General features: G+C 37.5%; 1 long non-coding RNA gene across 1 annotated transcript; it reads left to right on the forward strand.

Moving 5' to 3' along the window:
• Window positions 1–3,131: 3,131 nt before the first annotated feature.
• Window positions 3,132–5,830, forward strand: LOC124156611. Its single transcript, XR_006864359.1, has 3 exons — window positions 3,132–3,570; window positions 5,309–5,433; window positions 5,530–5,830. It is a non-coding gene; the product is annotated as an uncharacterized LOC124156611 (long non-coding RNA).
• The last annotated feature ends 15,020 nt before the right edge of the window (window positions 5,831–20,850 follow it).

The following is a 20,850-nucleotide window of genomic DNA, read 5'->3' on the forward strand; positions in this document are numbered from 1 at the left end:
GTTGGCGAGGAGAGGCAGCTTTTAGATTAGATACGGAGGAGACAGAAGGTATGGATGGAGTTAGTGCTTAGCGGGGAGGGGATGTTGAAAAAGGTGTTAGAGGGTAGAATGTCAGGGAAGCGAGGGAGGGGAAGGAAAAGAATAGGATTTTTAGATCGATGGAAAGGTAGTAGGCCTTACAGTGAATTGAAGAAGGTAGTGCTGGAAGGGAAGAGAGGCTCCCAGATCACTCCTTAAATACTTCATGGAAACCTACCTTAATCGGTAGAATACTATAATAATAATAATTATAATTATCAATGCCTTCTTTTTAACATTTTGGTCAGCCTATTTTTACCATTTTCTTTATCTTATTCAATTTATTCCTCAAAGTGGCTCAGTTTGCGTATTTTTCAAAAAAAGGTCAATGGGTGTCCTACATCGAAAGAAAAAGAAGCTTCGTGTAAAGAAAATTTATTTTGTAAATACGACCGGTGAACTTAACCCGAGGATGCCTGAAATACCCGCACCCACAAGAAAAGCTTCTGTTTCGTCATAACCTGAGATGCAGGAATTTTTTGGACGAAATTTCTGGAGGGAAAATTTCTTTCGGCAGTAGTTAAATGGCGATAAAAGAATGCTCGACTCGACCCGCGGGTCAAGCCATTCTTGCGAGAGAAACCCTCCCGAGCGCAATATCCCTCGACATTTCAAGTCGCCCCACGCAAACGGTGTCATTGCTTGTTTATGGTATCCACGAGTGTTTTTCTTCAGGGCCACGAATACCGGTGTCAGATATCCCGCATACCTTCACATAGGGCACGTTACCCGAATCTGCCGAAGCCGAAAAAACTAGCTTCGCACGCTCGTGAGCTTATCGCAAAGCGAAAATGTGAGAATGTTAGCTCGGTGAGGGTCTGCCAAACGGTATTGCAACACATTCCATCGCGTGGATGTAAATTATGATAGTATCAAGAGGTGATTGGCAACGCGTTCACAACTTTCCGGGCTGAATTCACTTTCATTCGGACATCAAGTTGAGGCCTTGGGTGACGCGGAGCGAGGAATTGTTGTATTTTCCATCAATCAAAGATTGTATCGCCATTCCATCCATTTCGTTCACCAATTTCAATAAATCTACATTAAATCCCTGTTCACCGACGAGCCTTAAGGAACATAGATGCCAACTGACATTGCTATTTGTACTGAGGAGACATTTATTTTTGAGTACTTACCGGGAAATCTACTGCCACAGCAGGGAGTTTTCATTTGCAATCAATGTTACAACAGAGCAATGTAAGTCTCTAGATGCGTAAAGTATTTACCCAATGAGAAATTGAATGATGCACGTAGTAAAAAAGAAATATTTAGTTGAATAGCGCCGGCAAAGCGGCTTTCTTCAAAAAGTAGTATCTACTCACAGCTGAGAATGCTAGTAAGTATAGATGGGAGGAAACAATTCATCAGATGCCTTATATGGAGCACGTTTATGCATAGGCGTAATCAGGATCAAAACTGGGGGGGGGGGCAAGTTGTGTTCGTTCAAGTTGTAAAAGTTTAGCGCAGAAAAGTTTAATGAAATCAAAATTTAGAAATTATGAAAGCACTTTATTATTTTATAAAATTATTTGCTTGAAAACAGTAATATTTATAATGATATTTATTTCAGTCCCATGTCTTATACTAATTTTTCTTTATTTTTCAAAAGAAAATTAGTTCAAAAGTTTCGTTTTGAACCAAATTTATTTTCGCTGTTAGGGGGGCAGAGCAATAATTTAATGATCCTGCTTGATTAAGTGCTGAAAACTATAAGGAATCTTTGATTTTATGAGGTGAAGTTAACACTGAGTTCTCAAACGAAGAACGTTATCAAGTAAGAAAATGTATTAATCTAATTGAGAAGTTGAATGATGCACGTAGTAAAATAGCACGTAGTAGATGCACGTAGTCGGGGGGCAGGATGGGGCATCTGCCCCATCCTGCCCCCCGACCCCGCTGGGTACGTCTATGTGTTTATGCATGGGAGCGAGGTTTAGATATTAATTGCTGCAGAGAAAGCAAAAGTGCAACCGAGGAGCGATGAAGATTAAATGGACCGACCGAGGAAGTGCTGAGAAGAGTGGGAGAAAAGAGAAGTGTTCCAAAAAGCTTAAAGAGAAGACACGACAACTTAGTTGGCCACATTATGAGACTTGATAGAGACAATCGTAGAAGGACAGGTGGAAGGGACGAAGGGCAAGGGACGGCCACAAATTATCCACGTAAGATAGGTTATGAAAGATGTAAAAGGGAAGAAATACTTCACTATGAAATAAGCTAGCGGACAGGAGAGAGAAATGGAGAACTGCGTTAAACCAATCTTATGATTGTTGATTATAGGTAATGATGACGATGAGGAGCCAAATTAGAAAGAGAGATCTTACAAAACGATGAACTATAAAGATTTTCTGCAGTAAAGGTACGCGTGCAATGAGAATGAAGGTGAAAAATGAACGATTTTGAGGTATTATTCCACGAATACATCAATGAGTTACATTACCATATGACGGCTATTGAAACTACTAGTAAGCTATTTGTATTACAAGAAGCAAAAATGGAAAAATAACAAAGAAACATGTGGTATCTCTCAAATAAAAGGGGAACAAACTTAAGAGCGATAGACTTCTCTAAAGTCCTATTTATAGATAAAAATAGAGGTAGTTTGAGCGAGATAGATCCGTAGTCATAACAGCGACTGTATCTTCTCAAAATTTACAAATATAAAGAGTTATTAAGGTTTTTGATACAATTTTATAATATTTTATCCGGAAAATATTTGCTTTAGTTACTTATTTTTCACGGTAATGAACAGAATATACGTATTTTCAACTCTATCTTGACTTATTACCAAAGGTACCAACGGTACATTTAGTAATATCATGCTACGTTTCCCTAATGTAGTATGGCCTTAATCCCGACTTGGAGTACGGTATACTGGCATCTGAGGTGTTCAAGAATAAAACTATAAGCATTACTCATATTAGAAAGCAATTTTAAATCATTGTATCGCAAGAAATGACATATGCTAAAGAGACGCTAGACTTGGCAACAACGTCAAATTTCTTAGGTTGGTGCGACTCTCAACTAGCCCTGAAATTCAGATAAACAAGTGAATGGCTTGAAGCGTTAGAGGAGTGCAGAGATTTCGGTGTTGAAATATATTTTTGAAAGTCGAGTATTTCTCTAATTTTTTACTGAAATAAGCCAGTATTTCAGCCTTCTCTTCTTTAACGATGAAGCCATCCACTAGTAAAGACGAGCGGTTTGTGCGGAAGAAGGAATTTACGAAGGGCTCTAGTAAATACCTCATTGCGAATTTAAGAATGGAAGTATGTTATTAGCTGAAAATAAATTTTTGTTTCATTTTTAGTGTGCGTCGTGTCAGATGTTGGGCACGAGCAAATGATGCGGGATTGGGCAACCCTAATTATTCCGTCTGTCGCCAATTCCACCTGGAAAAGGTACGAGCGGTCTGTGGGGTCAGAGGTTGAAGATGCAATCGCTTAGAGAAGCTGAAGAGGAAGAGAAGCTTCTCACTTTTACCCTAACACCGTAAGTTTCACCGCATCAGTTTTAAAAATGATCCTGTAAATAGCAGTGTTATTGGTCTACCGAAACCAAATGTGAATGTTCATTCATTCTTTAAAAATGTGCCTCTTGTGGTTGCATTACGTTCTTTCATATCACTTGGAAATATTCTGTCGGTGTGCTTCTTATTTCCATGTACATTGCATTCCAAGAACATTACCAGTAGTAGACATGTCCAATATATAAACTAAAATTTAGGAAATACAGAGGCTTTAATTTTTTGATGATTTCTCTGTTCAAGTGTAATTTTAAATTAGTTTCATTTAATTTTTTTATTGTCCTTCAGTGTAACTTGCTATTGATTCCTTCGGATGAAACCATAGTTGATTAAGTAACTGTTGACTGGAATTCGGTGATGTGAGCCATATAAAGTGTTTGAGATTTTGAGCGAGAGAATTACTACAGATTTGTTGTTTTTAACATAGAAAATCAATAATTGCTGGATTGTGTTAATGTGGATTATAAGTTGATTAATTATGGTGATCTGTTATCACGTCATAGGATTACATATAAGTCTATCTAACATACATTTTCAACTGTAGTATCCATATCCTAAGTATTTCAGCAATTAAAGACAATGTAATTTCTCCTTGATTATTATTCCTTAATCATTGTTTCTTAAGGAGGTAAAGTACTCAGCACAGCCCTTTTACTGGTGTGCTCAGTGTTGCAACTATTATTCTATGTCATAATTTTACATGATACTTATTTATCTAAGACTTTCAATATTTTTAGTGGATCAAAAACTTTTTCTTGATTACTTAAAGGGATTACCTGACTCCTCTAACAGCTATTTGCACGTGCTTGCCAGAAGAGGAGTATTAGTTTTAATTCAGTCAGCTTTGCTTTCATGGCCATACCCTTTCCACTTTTGATGTTCATCCTTCTCTCACAACCTGTTTTTCCTCTCCTCAACCACACATTTTTTTTATGCCATGTGAATAAATGTTTTCTCTGTCGTTTAAATTTTTTTAAAGCCAAGGCTGGACATGCTAATTGCAAACCCTTATTCATTTCAAATTCCTAATGTTGCATTGAGTGAAGGCTAATGATCAAGCTGAACTAATCTTTCTAAAAGAATTGCATTTAATAATCATATTTTAATAGTGAAAATAGTATTACAGGAAAATGTTCCTATCTATCGACATCATCTCCCTGTTTTTCTTGATGGTGCTGTCCTGATAGTAGTTGCTTTCCTACATTTATCATAATTACAACCTACTTCACTATATCCTGTATGGTGTTGGGCACAATATGGTGGAAGTTTTTAATATTAGTACAATTAGGCATTGCAATACTTCCACTGAGTTTTATTATGACAACAACACTTGATAATGTTGTTTGTAGCAATGAAACGCGTTGTGCCATAATAAAACTCAGTGGAAACATTGCAATTTCTAATTTTAGTAATACTTCACTTTACATACTGATTAATGTTCCTGTTAGACTAATGAGTTCCAAAGTGGCAAAATATATTTTTGTGTCACATTAACCAATGATGGGGCATAAATGTCTGACACATATACAATAGCCTTCCTAATGTTGAATCAAGAACATCATAAGTGAAGTGGTAGATAACCTTCAATGTAATCATACTATTTCTATTCCTTAGTTTTAATTCCACCCAGTCACCGAAATCTGAATGCAGAGCATTGGCTAATTAATATGTGGCACCTCATTCAGTATGCATAATTTATTTCAGTGGCATGACTCCCAGTGAAGTCTCTCCTATGCAAGGCAATGATGGAGCTGAGGTAGATATCATTGCCTCTTATGATTATGGATGGCAGAAGAGAGGCAATGGGTAATCATATGACAGTAAATCTGGTAAATTTCATCATATTTTCTGGGAAATAAATTATGTATAAATTGTTCCTCTTTATTATGTTAACAGTTAAAATGTCTTTCCTTTTACATTTACAGGGCATGGATCTGTCATTGATCACCACTCCAAAAAATAACTTGCATATGATGTATGCAAGTAATACACTACTACCTGTGCGATGTGTAGAAGACACAGAGGGTGGCAATGTTACAAACCCTGAGGAGTGTTATTTCAAGCTCAATGATTTCCCAAATGGCTACAGCTGGCATTAATATGGAGAATCTGGTGGAAATTTTCAGAATATGTGGAACTGAGGGAGTAAGATTAAGTACACATGGGAGAGAGTATCTTAGCCAACACTTAGTGACTCTAAAAGTGTATTGCTGCATTTATGTAACATTGTGCATAGAGTGGTTTTCTGTAAATATTTTGTAATTTTTGTTATATAATAACAATGAATATGTATACCAGAAGTGTAGTAATATACCATTTTTTGTCTACTTCCTTCCTACAAATCCTAAATTGGTAACTATATGTGCATATATTTCCAAAATAGGGCCTTGAGATGAAAAGCAGAATGTTGAAATTGTATCCAGTTTAACTAAAGGTAAGGGGGTATTGCAGTAGGCATCAAGGTGAATGGCAAGCTTCATTTAGAATTATTTTATTGAGATTTTAGTGGTTGAAGCACAATATTGTGATTTTTTTAGCTTTTAGTATCTTTGTAATGACATAAGCAGAAGTCCATTTGGTGTGAAGCTCTTGTTCCTAAGGGATTGTTGTAAGGAAATGGCAAAATGCACTTCCTTTGAGACTCAATAATACTATTATTGGAAGATAAATTTATACTTTGGTTATGTTCTATCTAAAGATTAGATACATTTGATTGCATTGTAAATTGTTAGTAGTGAGCTCAGCATTCATGACGTGGAAGTCTACAGTTATTGGAGCAAGAACTTTCCAACAGTGTAAGTCTTGTAATTTTGCATAATGTGGAAGAAAAGGTAATTGAAAATCGATGTCGACCAATGTTAATATTTCGGAGGGCTGGTTATACATTCATTTTTTAGAAAGGTTTCCTCAAATTCGGTTAAAGCAACAAGATTTAGTAGGTTTTATGCATTATAGGATGAATTCTGTTTTCCAAAAGGGAGATGATTCAACAGAATTTCACCATATACGAAATGTGTTGTTTAACTTAAGTGTAAACGCATGACTACACTCATAATATCTCGCTAAGAATTCTGTCCGTTCATTTATGTAAGGTTCGAACTGCGTTGACTTAAATATAAAAAGCACATATCAATAACTACCTGTTAACGTTGTTCAATAGGTTTCACGCACGGCTCATACCTAAAAGATTGTTTGAGCCACTCGCTTTCATCACAAATAGCAAGTTCATTAATGCGAATGGATAATCGTACTTGTGAAATTAAATACGCAGACAACTTTTGCGTAAAATCGGTTATATCTTTGCAGCCAAAGCATGCAAAATAATATTCATATAGATATAAGAAATCTCTTCATTCGAAGTTTACAGAAACCCAATTAGTATCAGGAATCGCGAGTCTCATATTTCACTTCCCAATGTCCACCACGAAGTAATTTTTTTACTTGGAATTTACTGCGACAATATGGGTAGTCAGTACGCTGAACTCGTACGCAATCAATTACCTCCAGTAATGCTTATTTCTTGTATGCTGTCGTATGCGATCATGTTTGTTTACAGTTAATTCTAAAGCAGCGTTGCCAAGCCGAATCTTCCGGCATCCGGTCGTCTGCAGGAAATGCCTGTTCGACGAAAAGTTTTTTTCAAATATTTTAATTATACTACCGGTGACCTATGAATTTAATGTGACCAAAAATTCATAAATGAAGTTTACTACACTCAGTTTTTTGTCGATTTCTATGTACGAGAAATAATTCTATTTAAATAAATTCTGCCGTCAAAGCGCATGGCTCCCATCTATGCCATGTAAATCAGCTTCTCTTTACTCACAAATATCTCTGAATTTAGCCTGGTAAGGGGTGTATATTATGATATCATTGGAAAGATCAAAACTTTTTCTTTGCAATGAGATAAAAATCATAGAATTCTATGATGATTGATTTTTCGCTCAAACTACCTTAAGATTAACGAAAAAAAATATCTTCACAGTTTCGGGATGTTGATAGAAATCCCTAGCGTTGACTGGACGACATCTATGATTCTTCTGGAGAACCACAACTGCAAACAGCCACATTTTATGCGTTGAAATTGTTTTGAGCTATTTATCATTCGCCGCATCGATTTCTCTTCTTGACTTTACTTCTCATAAGCACGCAACTTTTTATTCCGAGGTGCCTTCTTCCACGATTCATGATCGTAACTAACAAAACACGATCACAAGGCGCATGAAAAAATGAGTACGACACTGCACGTAGCAAAGTCTTTCGCTACTTTTCTTTATCATTCCAAATTGACCAAACACAATTACGCTTATTTTCATGCTAATTTCTCCGCAATGATTTTCAATGAACGCATTCTTTGATGCCTTGGTGCTGGAATCTCACGCCACGTTCTCTGTGCGGATAATATATTGATAATTCTTTTAATCGGCCTTCACAATGCTTAGACTAGACTTCATACAAAGCGAATAGCCAAATTTCTATAGCCACTTTAGCCACTTACGACCTAATAATAGGTACGCTCGAATATCAGGGGCGTCTCCAGGACGATGTGTTGGGGGCTTACTGGTTAAGGAGAATGGTACCTCCCTCAGGGAAAAATGTATCATTTTAATCTCTAGAACTCACATTTTATGATATTCTGGCACAAGAAAACACAATTGATGGGACTTCGGAAAGCTATATTGCTAAAACATACGGGTGGAGTAGAATAAATTTGTTTTGTGGGTTGATATTTTTTTTATATTTTATAACCCCCCCCCAGCTACGCCACTGCCAAATGTAATTAAACTTTGATGCACAAGAATTTTCTACATACTTCAGTCACAAAGGAGATCCATTTATTACGGTCCAACTTCTCCTTGTAACAGAAAGAATAGTTCGTGTTTGGTTATGGTTTGTGAGTGCAAAGGTACGATAGCTGGAAAGAGACAGGAACATGCATTTCGTGGCACGCTGAGCCCAAGTGAAAGAAGCCATTAGGACCGATACACTCCATTCATTCACACAACGCCTTGAACGCAAACATAGATAAATAAATTAAAAGAGAAGGAAAGAAAGGGATAGGAACATGTAATGGAAAAAGGACGAGGACAACGGTGCTGTGGAAGATGAATTAAACCAGAAAATCAGAGGGTAAAAATGTGGCCCGACTGGGACTCGAACCCAGAACCTCCAAATTGTCGACCGAGTGCTCTAACAGTTGCGCCATGTGAGAGAAGAATTATTGTGAGAGCTGCGTCAAGCCAATCTCAGCACGGACGACTGTTGATGAAGACAGGTAATTTATTTCTTACACGAAATATAAAAAATCTAAATTAGACCCTTATTTTTACATTAAATCATCATAACATCGTCCAATATTTACGGCAAAGAAGTGAAAAATTAATCACCAGAAAATTGACTTGTTTACAACTAAATGTGTAGGTATTTAGCAAGAAGACAGGCAGAATCAAGGACTTGGCCTTCACGTCAGAGGCCAAAGAAATGCACACAGATGACATATCTCATCCAAACATGGTAATTACATCAGAGAGAAAATACTGTTGCTAAGAGAATATACAAAGATTTCTCCGTTAAAATTCTTAACACAAATGTAAAGGGAGAGACGGGAGCCAACTAGCAATAGAATAGGAAAGCTAAGAGAGGCTCGAGGAATACGTGAAGTTTTAGATAGATTTTATCTTAAATTAATAATATCGTTGCACGTAGAAGTTAATCTCATCTATACCTTTCACACAATGCTCTGCATTATATTTCAAAGAGTATTCATACTGTACTCTTTCATTCCAAATTTCCCTAGAACAACTTGCCCGTTTGCTGGTGTAACAATCCTCCATATTCCATGTGAATGAATGATTTTTTTCATTTATTTCGGCTTCGAAACGGGTGGCATAGGATTTTTAAGCACTAAAGGTATTTTTTAGGCCAGAGGTTGTGCTATCGAAGAGCGTCAATAAAAGCATCCTATCCGGAATTCAGTGTTGCGAAAGTCGAAAAATACTCACCGTGCATTTCCATTGTTCATATCAACGGCTGGTGTACTAACATCCCCTGCCACACGCCTATTGAAGTGGCTTACGTCGTTTGCAGGTGTAGGCCTCTGATTGGAATAGAGTATTTGCACTTTTTTGGTGAGGCCTGTTAAAAATATCAGTTTGGTTGAATTAAGCAAAATTCCAATTCCTACAGTCGTACGACCATGGGTGAATTTGTTATTAACAAATAAACATTCCAAAATCAATGTTGCGCTTAAAACACTCCGCCGCCATGTTAGACGGCTTGTGACGTCAATCCCCATACTCAACTGACTGCAGTTCCTCCGATCACCTGCGATTGATGGAAACCTTGTTTATTGTTGTTTACGAACACTGAGGGGAATCTGACGGAATAAACCATCTGTCCGACTATAAATTAGTGGTATATTTCGTACAATAATTCTCTAAGTTCGTAGCCATGAGCGAAGATAGATTAATGGCTTGTAGGACAAAATTCCGGAATGAATATTGTTTTGTTCCGATATGTGGGAGCACCCGTGTTTCTACACCGAACAAGATTTTTGTGGATGTTCCCGATAAGCCTGAACTACGACGGAAATGGTTATTGGCAGCCCGGAGGGATCTTAAGTCGATGCCATTATTACATTATTCCATTCAGAAAGGAGAGACTAATGCGTAATACTGAAGCATATGTATGTTTGAGATGCAGTTATTCTTGTATACAAACGGCCTTGAATTCATTGATGATATACATTGCATATTTTTTCACTTCGGATGCTTACTTTCATTATGTACGCTTGATGACTATGGAAAAACATAATTAGCAACGTCAGCATTGTAAGCATTTATTCTCGAAAAGCAGATGTACACAATGTTGGAGTGGAAAAGGAAAATTTAAAAATTTTACAATGCAGTAAAGAATCGAAAAGAAAATAACGTTACGGTAAATGCATGAATGGTACAAATTTGATGCATTGCAAATACCTACATGCGAGCAATTAGTAACATATGTTTGCAACTCCTAAAATGTTATAGTTGAGGAAACACAACAACCTGCCTCGCTACATTTGAATTTTCAAATATTGACAGCATAAAAGTGCGGAAACATAGGGAAAAATAGTTTACTTGAGGTGTTAATGTATAAAAAACAATGCAAAATTACCCTTACTTGTACATATTTATTGCTCAACATATCACAAATAGCACTACCACGCACACATTTCATGAGCTGTCTTTTTGATACTTATAATCAGTAAATGCCGAATCAACTGTTTCAATGAAGAACTTGGCAAACAATAAATATAAAACACCATTATGTAACACTAATAAAGCATAATTATCGGTTTTCCAATCACTCTGCACACCACACTAAAAGAATTTGCACTCCTTGAAATTCGTAAGGATTCTTCACATCTCACTTCCCACACATCACTAACGACTTAGAATCAGTTTACGTTATTTCACGTTAACATTGCGAAGACAATTAAATGAATAGGCTGAAACAAATTGCTAAACCAGTTATTGTAACATCAAAAAACTTCGAATTTCACTATCACTCCTACCGTAACCAAAATATGACCAAAACAAAAACGAACAACAGCGCAACGAAATGCGTGGCAATAGGTTCAATACGTAATAAAAATCAAACAGAACTTAGAAGCGAACGAACGAATGAAAATTAATACGCGTTCGATGTATCCCTAAAGCACAACTAGTTCAAATATGAAACATATCCCCTTCGCAATAGTCAGATACCTTTGATCGAAATGTAAACAGTTGGTTGAACCAGCATGGAAGAAATAATTTCCTCGAAGATGTTACATTCACAACTCACTTCACTCTTTACTTCATCGTCTATATGCAATCGAGTTACAGACTTAAGTGTTGGATGAAACGCTTCACGAGTCTATTTTCTCCCAACTCGGGAGAAAACGAAGTTACAGACCTTAAAAAAACGAAGATAGGCCCTGGGTATACACCGATCACGAAGGGGTCTACGTCTGGGAGGTTATTTGAACAAGCCTTAACGAAACCAAGTTCCATTTTGCAAATTTACTTGCAGAAAAATGAAGAAATATCACGTAAAATACGTGAAATATAAGTTATTCATCAATGCTCCCGTCCGCTTGCAACTATACTATGGGAGATGACGTCACGTAACGAATAGCCAATTACAGGTCGTTTTACCCTCCTGAATTTCGATGCTAAAACAAAGTTTATTAAAACTTATATAATAAATTAATAACAAAACACATGGGATTTTCATTAAACATATGTGAACTTCAAACATGTATGCACTAAATGCTTATTCCTCACCCATGCAAACAATCTATTCCTTCATGCACATACCGAGATAGTCCCGTGAGGTATAGCAACAGGATTTCCCGCCAGCGCAGCGTTTGGAAACCCAGATGAAGAAAATATCCGGTCAATAAGACCTCGGGTGCATTTTTTTCTTACCAAGGAATGATACAGTATCTTTTACTAACAAAGTTGCAATAAAATTATGGGCCCTTTGAGAAATTTATTTCAATGATGAATTATATTTTTAAGGTAAAGAATTAGAATGATATTGCCTAGATAACTGTCATATATATGAATTAAAAAAATGAAATTTAGGAATTCTTTATACCCCGAAAAATAAAGGACTCCAATAAATGCTAAGGCCCGTATCGTCAGTCGCTTCTTTAGCCATCCTTCATCTTCCTCGGCTCCTAAAGGATAGATTTCAGTTCGAGAGACGTCCGAAGGTCTTCTTCAGCGCACTTTGCTGAAGGACTCCTCGCCAACGTAGGTTGGTCTGGCCCAGCCTTCACATCCACTTCACAACCATTTCATCACTTTAAAGATTTTTAAACAGGCCTTACATAAAAGATAGGTTGGTAGAAATGATTTTGTTTTTATTATTTGTGATGGCGATAACGTTTTAATTTTGTTTACGTTCATTTTTCTGTTTATTTCTGCTTTACATTGCTATGTTATCCGTAAGCCGGTGCATCAAAGGCAATGATTGAACAGCGTATTATCATGGATATTAAAGCTGTAAGGAGATGTTTGTGTATTTCGACACATAAAAACCTTAATTAGAGGTTTTCCTGAGGCATAATCATTCGCGATCATGTTGAATGACATGTGATAAAAGTCGTCATACTAGACTCAATCCATCACCCAGCACGTTAAAATCATCTCTACATCGATGTAAAAAGCCTACAAATAAAGTTTTCTTGCGCATCTGCACTAGAAATGGATATGGAGTAACTACGTAATGCAATTGTGTGCATCAAGTATTCCTCTTAAACTTAGAGTTTTGGTTTATTAATATATTTTAAGCGTGCATGATAAACTCTCACGATATTCTCGTTATAATTAGTTAGCGGACGTGGTAAGCTAGCATGTTTGCATCATAACTCATCTAAAAGTGCTTAATAGTTTGATATGCTACAGAATAACGAATTTTTATATAAACGAATATTTTTAATGCATCTCATGTTTTATGATGTTGGTTTACATAATTGGATTTTCCTTTTTCTCTTTTCTTGACCTCTTCTAATTAACGATTAAATAATTCCTTGAGTATAGTTCATGCAATGCAAAAAGTTTTTTGCCAACGTTTCGGTTTATTTTAAAACCTTCATCAGGGCTATGAATGAAAAAATGAGACGACAATAATATACAATATTGATACATACATGAAGGTTACAAAACACTTGTTTTACAATATTACAATAAAAAAATGAGAAAGGAATGCACAAGAATTTTGACATTTAAAAAATATTTTTTTAATGTCAAAATCCTTGTGTATTCCTTTCTCATTTTTTAATTACATTGTTGTATAAGAGATTTTTTGTATCCTTTATTTATGTATCAATATTGTACATTATTGTTCTCTCATTTTTTCATTCATAGCCCTGATGAAGGCTTTAAAATAAAACAGCACGTTGGCAAACAACTTTTTGCATTATATTACCTACACCCCAGGAATTATTTAATCATCATGTTGGCTTAAGTTAATGCTGGATTGTTTTGGTGTATGTTTCGACTACTAAAGACTATAGTTGATATTTACTAATCATCTAACTGAGGAAACTTGTTGCTTTTTTCCCACGCTTCGGTCTGTTGTATATTTGAAGTATGAATTATCTATGAATTTTCGGTGAATTTAATTTCTGATTCCAATGCAAACTGTCACTGCGTCCGTTTTCTTATTTTCTTGAATATCCCTATGTTTGATTACCAAATTAAACAGAAAAACTCTTTCCGCGTTACCCATTCGCTCCATTTCGGCATATTTTGTGACCCATGTGACGCTAGGTGAGTTATGCTTTGTCTTTGTTTGACTGGATTAACGGATCTCAGAACCGGACATTCCATGAGCGACGAAAATGATCCAAAAGACCAGCTTAAGTCGGAAGATAAAGAAGAGCTTCACTGAGGATCGTCTCTCGAACGTAATCGCGTCCTTCGCGAAGGAGGCCGCCGAAGGAATCCTAAGTGAAGACGAGATCTGAAGGAGCGACTGACGATATGGGCCTCAGTGTATCTTGGTATACGCATTTCTATTTTTGTAATCGGCTGTTGTCCTCACACACACTCCGCCACACATCCAATGAGCCGGCTTACGGGGTGGTCAGGAGATGGATAGTCATGCCATTCCGAAATCCACCCACCCACCCGTTGGAAAAACGGTGCAGTCTTGCGATTCCATCACCACGGGACGACATGAGCAGACAAGTTTCCCTCGCGAGCGATGCAGGTGCCGAATGAAAGGAACGGCGGAGGAGCTGCGAAACCCTCTTTTGAAGTCGGGAGAGGGGGTGCGGAAGGGTTAGCGATTCATGGTCGCGGAATGATGGTCATAAAGAAAGCCCCAGGGTGCCAACCATAGAGGTTATGGTGCCAACGGTTCCCTGGGAAACGAGAGAGAAAAGCCAGAATAACCTTATCAGCAAGCTGACTGGGTCTTTTGTCCCAAGTGCCTCGTCGAGGCGTGTACCGTTTGTTTGCATTGGTTTCAACAAAACCTCAAAGGAATGGTGACGACTGTGTGGCGACACATCTTCCAGCTGCAACCTCAAGAGAAAGGAAGTCAGAGTACAGTAGGGAAGGAGCCTCGCTGAGCCTAGAGAGGGCACAGCACTCAGACGCCTTCCAAACGGTCTGCCCTGGCGAAAAAACCTCATCCTTTGGAAATGTGTAAGTGGCTACTGGTCGGTTAGTCGGTGAAAGAAGAATTTCCCATGAAATCAGTATTTTGATTCCATAATAAATTTCACCCCAGGAGATGTTCACCTTACAGTTTTTTTGTGCTTTTTTAGATCAAGTAATGAAAGATTTGGCAAAATGTTTTAACAATGTCATACCATTCACGCGTCATGTAAAATCACTACGTGCACTTTGTAGTATTTACATTTTTGTTGTCAATTCCCGTTTAAAACAATTCTTGAATATGTACTTTCAACACGATATTTTTATTTACTCGTGATACAAGTTATCGTTTAAGTTCTTTACACACGGTATCCCTTTTAAAACGCTTACAATTCATCGTACTTCTTAGATTTTATTTTTTATATTTTTTCCTACTTATGTTACGATTATTTCTGATGATTTACTTATGATTATTTCTGAGGATTTACCTGGATTTTTAACATTTTTTGATGTCTAGAATAAAAAAATGTGTGGAGTGGACATACCTAGAGCGAGTAATAGAGATGGAGAAATCAAAGCTTCAAAAACGTCAAATGAATGGGTAAAGAGTGAAATTTGAGATTGATATTATATTATTTGTCAGAAGCCAGTGACTCAAAGTTTAAAATGATACCTCATTTATCACTGTTGGTGCAGTATTAACAGAGAGTATATGGAATGACAGAAAAACACCTATCTGTAATAATATACCTACAAAACATATACGATACGAAAGCAGTTTTACTGAAAATGGACTTTATACATCGTTGCTAATATTTGTATGTTATGTTTTCCTTTTTGTTTTTACAAAAAATGAAGAAAATAAACCACCATGCCTTCGCCCTAGGTCCCGCGCTTAAATTTGACAGCACAAGTCTACACATATAGAACAGAAAACTTGGCGGGCGTCCGCTTTAAATTTGACATTGTAGGATGGAAGGTTTTCGTTAATTTTAGCTTTAGTTATAGTTCATTGGAGATTTTTGCTGTGACATTGTAATGAATATTCACAGAGAAAGAGTTTAATTTATGATGTTTAAATGAATGCACAAATAATACAGAGAATTAAATCCTTAAAATGTATGCTGCAGCTGAGCAATGAATACAGGTGTCATTTGCCTAAAATGGACTGAAGAACTAGAAATAGCCTCAGAATGTATTGTCATTTGGTTATGATCTCTACGGAGAATTTTAAGAGGATTGAGGAAGTGGGTGGCAAGATTGTGACCGGGAGGGCAAACAAACAAAAAAACCTAGAAAGTGGCTTTATAATAACGGAGTAAAAATGAAATCGTCCCGAGGTACCCGTGACAATATCACTAATCGATCGCCTTTACAAGGACTGAAATAACTGAAGAGGGTTGCCGCACGCGAACGCACACCCTCATTAGAAGTCCTATACGTCTCCTGACCTCATAGTGCTCATAAAGGTTCCGGCCCCCCTTCTCTGATGTGATCCGATGCATCGCATAACTGCGCACGTAATCATATCTTAGATGGAGCCCTACATGGACCCAACAGACCACCCTCATTCCGACACATCTGCCACCGTAGCCATGACATTCATCCCTACGGCCTATTGCTTGGAAACCTTCCGTGATACTAATAACTCCTACAACTATAAGCAGAAGCCTACAACATCGAGCGCTACGGAAGCTCACTTACTCTTAGTCCTTCTGTATTATTCATTGCAGTACTTCTCCTCCAATCAAGGAGATTAACTATAAAAGCGGTTGTTTCCGGCAATATTGCGAGGTATTTTAACATATCGTAATGAAAAGAGACAATGAGCAACAAGAAATCATTTGACAGGAGAAATAAACATTTTCATCCAAACCGAAATTCAACCAACGCTGCAGTATCTTCAGATCCGGGTTGTGATCAAAGTTCTTTTTTTTTAACTGTGGGAAAGTTAGCATTTTTTCGTTTTGACGGTTTTTATGAATCGCACCCACTATTTTCACTACAATAGAGACGACGCTTAATCTAAGGAAAAGTGAAATGAATCCACTTAAAGACGCAAAAATGAATTCTAGCAGGAGAATGATGAAAAATGGATGGACAGAAAGAAGAAATAATGATTATATCCCAAATTGAAACCAAACGGAAAGAAGATATTTGAAAAAAAATCAGGACTAGGGCAGCAAAATTCGCTGTGATCTCACTCCGGCAGAATAACTTTAAGCGAAGCTTTGAAAGGCAAAATACTTGCTCGCAAACCAAGAGCCCGATCTCTCGTGCCTGAATTTGAATGTTGTTGATATTAGAGGCCCACCACTCGATTTTTCTGCCGCTGCTTCAGGGTTCTGAGCCCAGGCTGCAGCAGGCGAGTGAATTGCATTTAATTTCCGACAATGAAGTACGATTTTATTACATAAGGGCTGTCGAAAATAAATGCAGTCATTTTCTTTTTTCTTGTAGGTGATCTGATACAGTTTATTACCTGGTCATTTCCTTATATGTAATAAAATCATCAGTTCATAGTCCATATAATTTTACAATGAGGTTTTCTCGAACGAATCCAACTATCGATTTTCTCCAAGGATAAGCCAAGCTGTTGGGCAGTTGTTATGGTAGGAATGGTAGGTTAGAGCAAGACTGCCTGGTCCAGGAGTCAAGTAAAGCCCCAGGTCCCCAGGAAATCCCATCCCTGCAGTAAAAAAGTGATCAAAAATTACGGATGACAGAAGCAATGGACGTGAAAGCCTGGTGTGGTCAACTGGTGTTGTTTAAATCTTTCAATAACGCGTGCGCCGTTCCGGTGACGCCCGAGTTTTCTTTGCTTCCGAGAGGCTCTGCACATCCTCGCCTCCTTCGCTTCCACTCTGAAATTCGATGCCCCTCGCCAACATAGTCAAGAGAGGGGATCGCATTTCCCATCGCCCGGTGGACGCATTGAGCACGCGAAGGACCCGTCGTGCGCTTAAAAATGGAAACATTACAAATGAGAACAAGTTTTAAAAAAGTCCCATTTAACAAAACTACTATTATTATACTGTTTAAGAAAATACTTAATCGGCTCATCGGTGGGTGTAAAGCCCCAGGAGCGCTATTGAAGGTGACCCCTGACAATTTTTCCACCGGAGTCCGTGATAACGAGTAGATATTAAATGACACGTCACACCCAAAATATTCAGTATGATGAATGGGAAGTGAATTCGTGTATTAAGGCGAATGCATCGGTTTTTTTCGGAGAATTTAAGTAGACGCAAAGCACATCCACGAGGAACTTCATTTCCTTTTTGGACTCACTGCTCGCGATGTTCTTACATGGGCTCCAGAAGTAACTACAGGCACATGCGGAAAGCAGGAATATGTTTACGGATTTCCGGAAAAAATTAAAAACAGCGTCTGCTGTCCCTGTCTCAATTAACAGCGGCACGATAAAAATGTTAGTTCCCACATTGTAAAATTAGTAAATACTAGTTATTAATACAAGCCATACTTTCAAAGTGTCATTTTTTTAAGGCGATGGATATTTCATGTAAGGAGATCATATTCAGTATTATTTGTTCTGCATATTGTACTCTAAACTTCATTACAATGTGACTGCAAGACAAGCGATTGTGCATTTTCCCTCAGCGCGTAATTAAATTACCTTTGGTAATGTGACTGCTCTGGGCTCATAATACGAATAAAGGCAGACGAGCGTGCTTTCCCCGCTCTTTTCATCTACATCTACATAATACCCTGCGAGACACCTCTAGAGTGTTTGGCAGGGCTGGTGATCAATCACCAGCATGCAGCATGCAATTGGACTCCCACAAGCACACCACACCGACCAAAAAACGTCCCGTACACTAACAAATTATACTACTATATGCTGTTAGAAATAATAATAGAATTAAGAAACATGTACTAAGTTTTACATAGGTTGGTAGGCTACACTACAAGTCATGTAATCTATTTATGAGTTCTATCGCTGCCGTTATAATCTGTTATTGATCGTGGAAAAAATGTAGGTCCACAGAGGGATAGGCGCGTTTCTAATTTTAAAATGTAGAAAAAAAGGCAGGGTCTTATGTACAAATTTAATTGGAATGTTCATGTACAAATGTACATGTCAGAGGACCTTTTTAAACACAACATTGGAAGTAATTACACTATCCTCTGTTAAACGCACATGATGACTCATACTTACGTATCAACAGGAGACTTGAATGTGGAATCAGCCGCATTTTGATAAAAGTTATTTAAAGAATGCGAGATATTGTTGCAAATGAACAAATGTATCAGTTTCTGCGCCGTTAACGTCAGGAATATTTACCGATTTTTTTTTATCATTTAAAAACCAATTTCAGGAAACAATAGCAATATTTAGGAAGCAAGATATGCCGTCGCATGTTCTCTGATAACTTCTGTGCATTTTGGTACCTCATTTGTAGAGTTTGGTTGCGTATAAGTCGAGAAAAAGGTATCTATACTGTAGAAATAACATAGAAGATAGGAAAAGAGCAACGCACACGTTGGACGTATTCATTCAAGTCACTCCTATTTCAAAATCCTCGTGTCGAGAAGAAGCGCTGGGAGAGAGCGTACATTCATGAGAGATTGACCACTCGGCTGCCCCCCCAAAACTGAACGCAATCGCCTCGACAGTTTATCCATGTATTTATGTTTTTATTTATAAAAATACTTAAAACAAAAACATATATAATACTTACTTAAAATACTTTTTTTCATTTCATGTGTATGGCTAGTCCCGGTATACTTAAATATTTGATGTATATTTTGGGGTGTTACAAAAGAATGTTTACGCTGACATGGATCAACCGAGTAAGTAATGAGTAAGTCCTAAGAAGAGTAGCAGAGAAGAGAAGCGTCATGAAAACCTTAATATGAAGACAAGACGGAGGTTGAAATTGATGCGCAACACGCTTTTGGTTTTGAACATGCAGTATTTATCGCTAAAAGCTCAACATGGGACCTTAGGTCAAGGCACACAAGGTGGTTTTAATTTTTTCTATTTATTTCGAATGACTACGTGGTTATTTAAATGAATTCGTCATTGTTTATGCTTTATTATTTCTAGTTTAAACAGAAATGTGTTTTTCTAAGTTTTTAATTCTTCCCAATATTATAACTAATCTCGATGTTTACATTTGCTGAGTGCTGAATAGCCGGAAACAGTTTTGACTAATTGCAAATATTTAAAATTAATGCTGCAGCTATAAAATTAATACAAATGTTAACTAGTAATATGAATACAGGTAGATAACAGCCAGGGATGATGACTTTCAAAAAATATTGGGGGGCCCAAACCGGGTATCTTGCCCCGGGAAATTTTAAAGTAGTGAGTTTTAAGTTTTTTAAGCATTTTAGAAGTCATATGATCAACATTAGAACCCTGATAACTCGAATCTCCATATCTGGATACTCCGGGGAAAATCGACAAGCCTGACACATTTTTTCCTCACACCCATAACGAATTTTTGAGGGGGCTGGGGCCCCCTCACGCCCCATGGAGTCAGCGCCACTGATAACAGCAACGTATTCGTTAGACTTTTGCACTCATTTAACTCCTTATTCAGTTTCCTCGCGTCAAGTAGCGCTGGGAAAGGAAATGGCTCAAAATGTGTGAAAATAATAGGTAAGGATTAGAGAATCCTCAAGTTGATCACTCGGCTCCTCGATCAGCTGCCCCTCGAAAACTGAGCGCAATCGACCTGAACTCACATCCATGTATTTACGTATGTGTTCATGCTTTTATAGAAGCATTTCAATTGAAAATGAGGGCTCATACTGCCTCTGAAGACTAGACATATATCTTATTAACGCGTCCGTTCCTGATCTGTGCTGAAAATTTTAGACGATAGCAAATAGGAAAGTGGGTTAAATTTGAGTTGTGAGATTTTTCTCGTTGGTAAGGACAAATAAATAGACAAGAGAGTGACTTAATGAAAACGTGATGCAATGAAGACTGTCAAGGAATCGTTCACTTTGACGGCAAAAGCGAGCTGAAGACGAGAAATCTCGGTCCGATGTGTGACAGCGCGCTGTGGAGGCGACCATGTCTCGCGTTGGCTTTGGAGTCGCCTACTGGAAGAGCGTTGCTTCGGGTCAAAAAGT

Source organism: Ischnura elegans, chromosome 3, assembly GCF_921293095.1.
Source record: "Ischnura elegans chromosome 3, ioIscEleg1.1, whole genome shotgun sequence".
In the NCBI taxonomy this organism is placed as follows: Eukaryota; Metazoa; Arthropoda; class Insecta; order Odonata; family Coenagrionidae; genus Ischnura; species Ischnura elegans.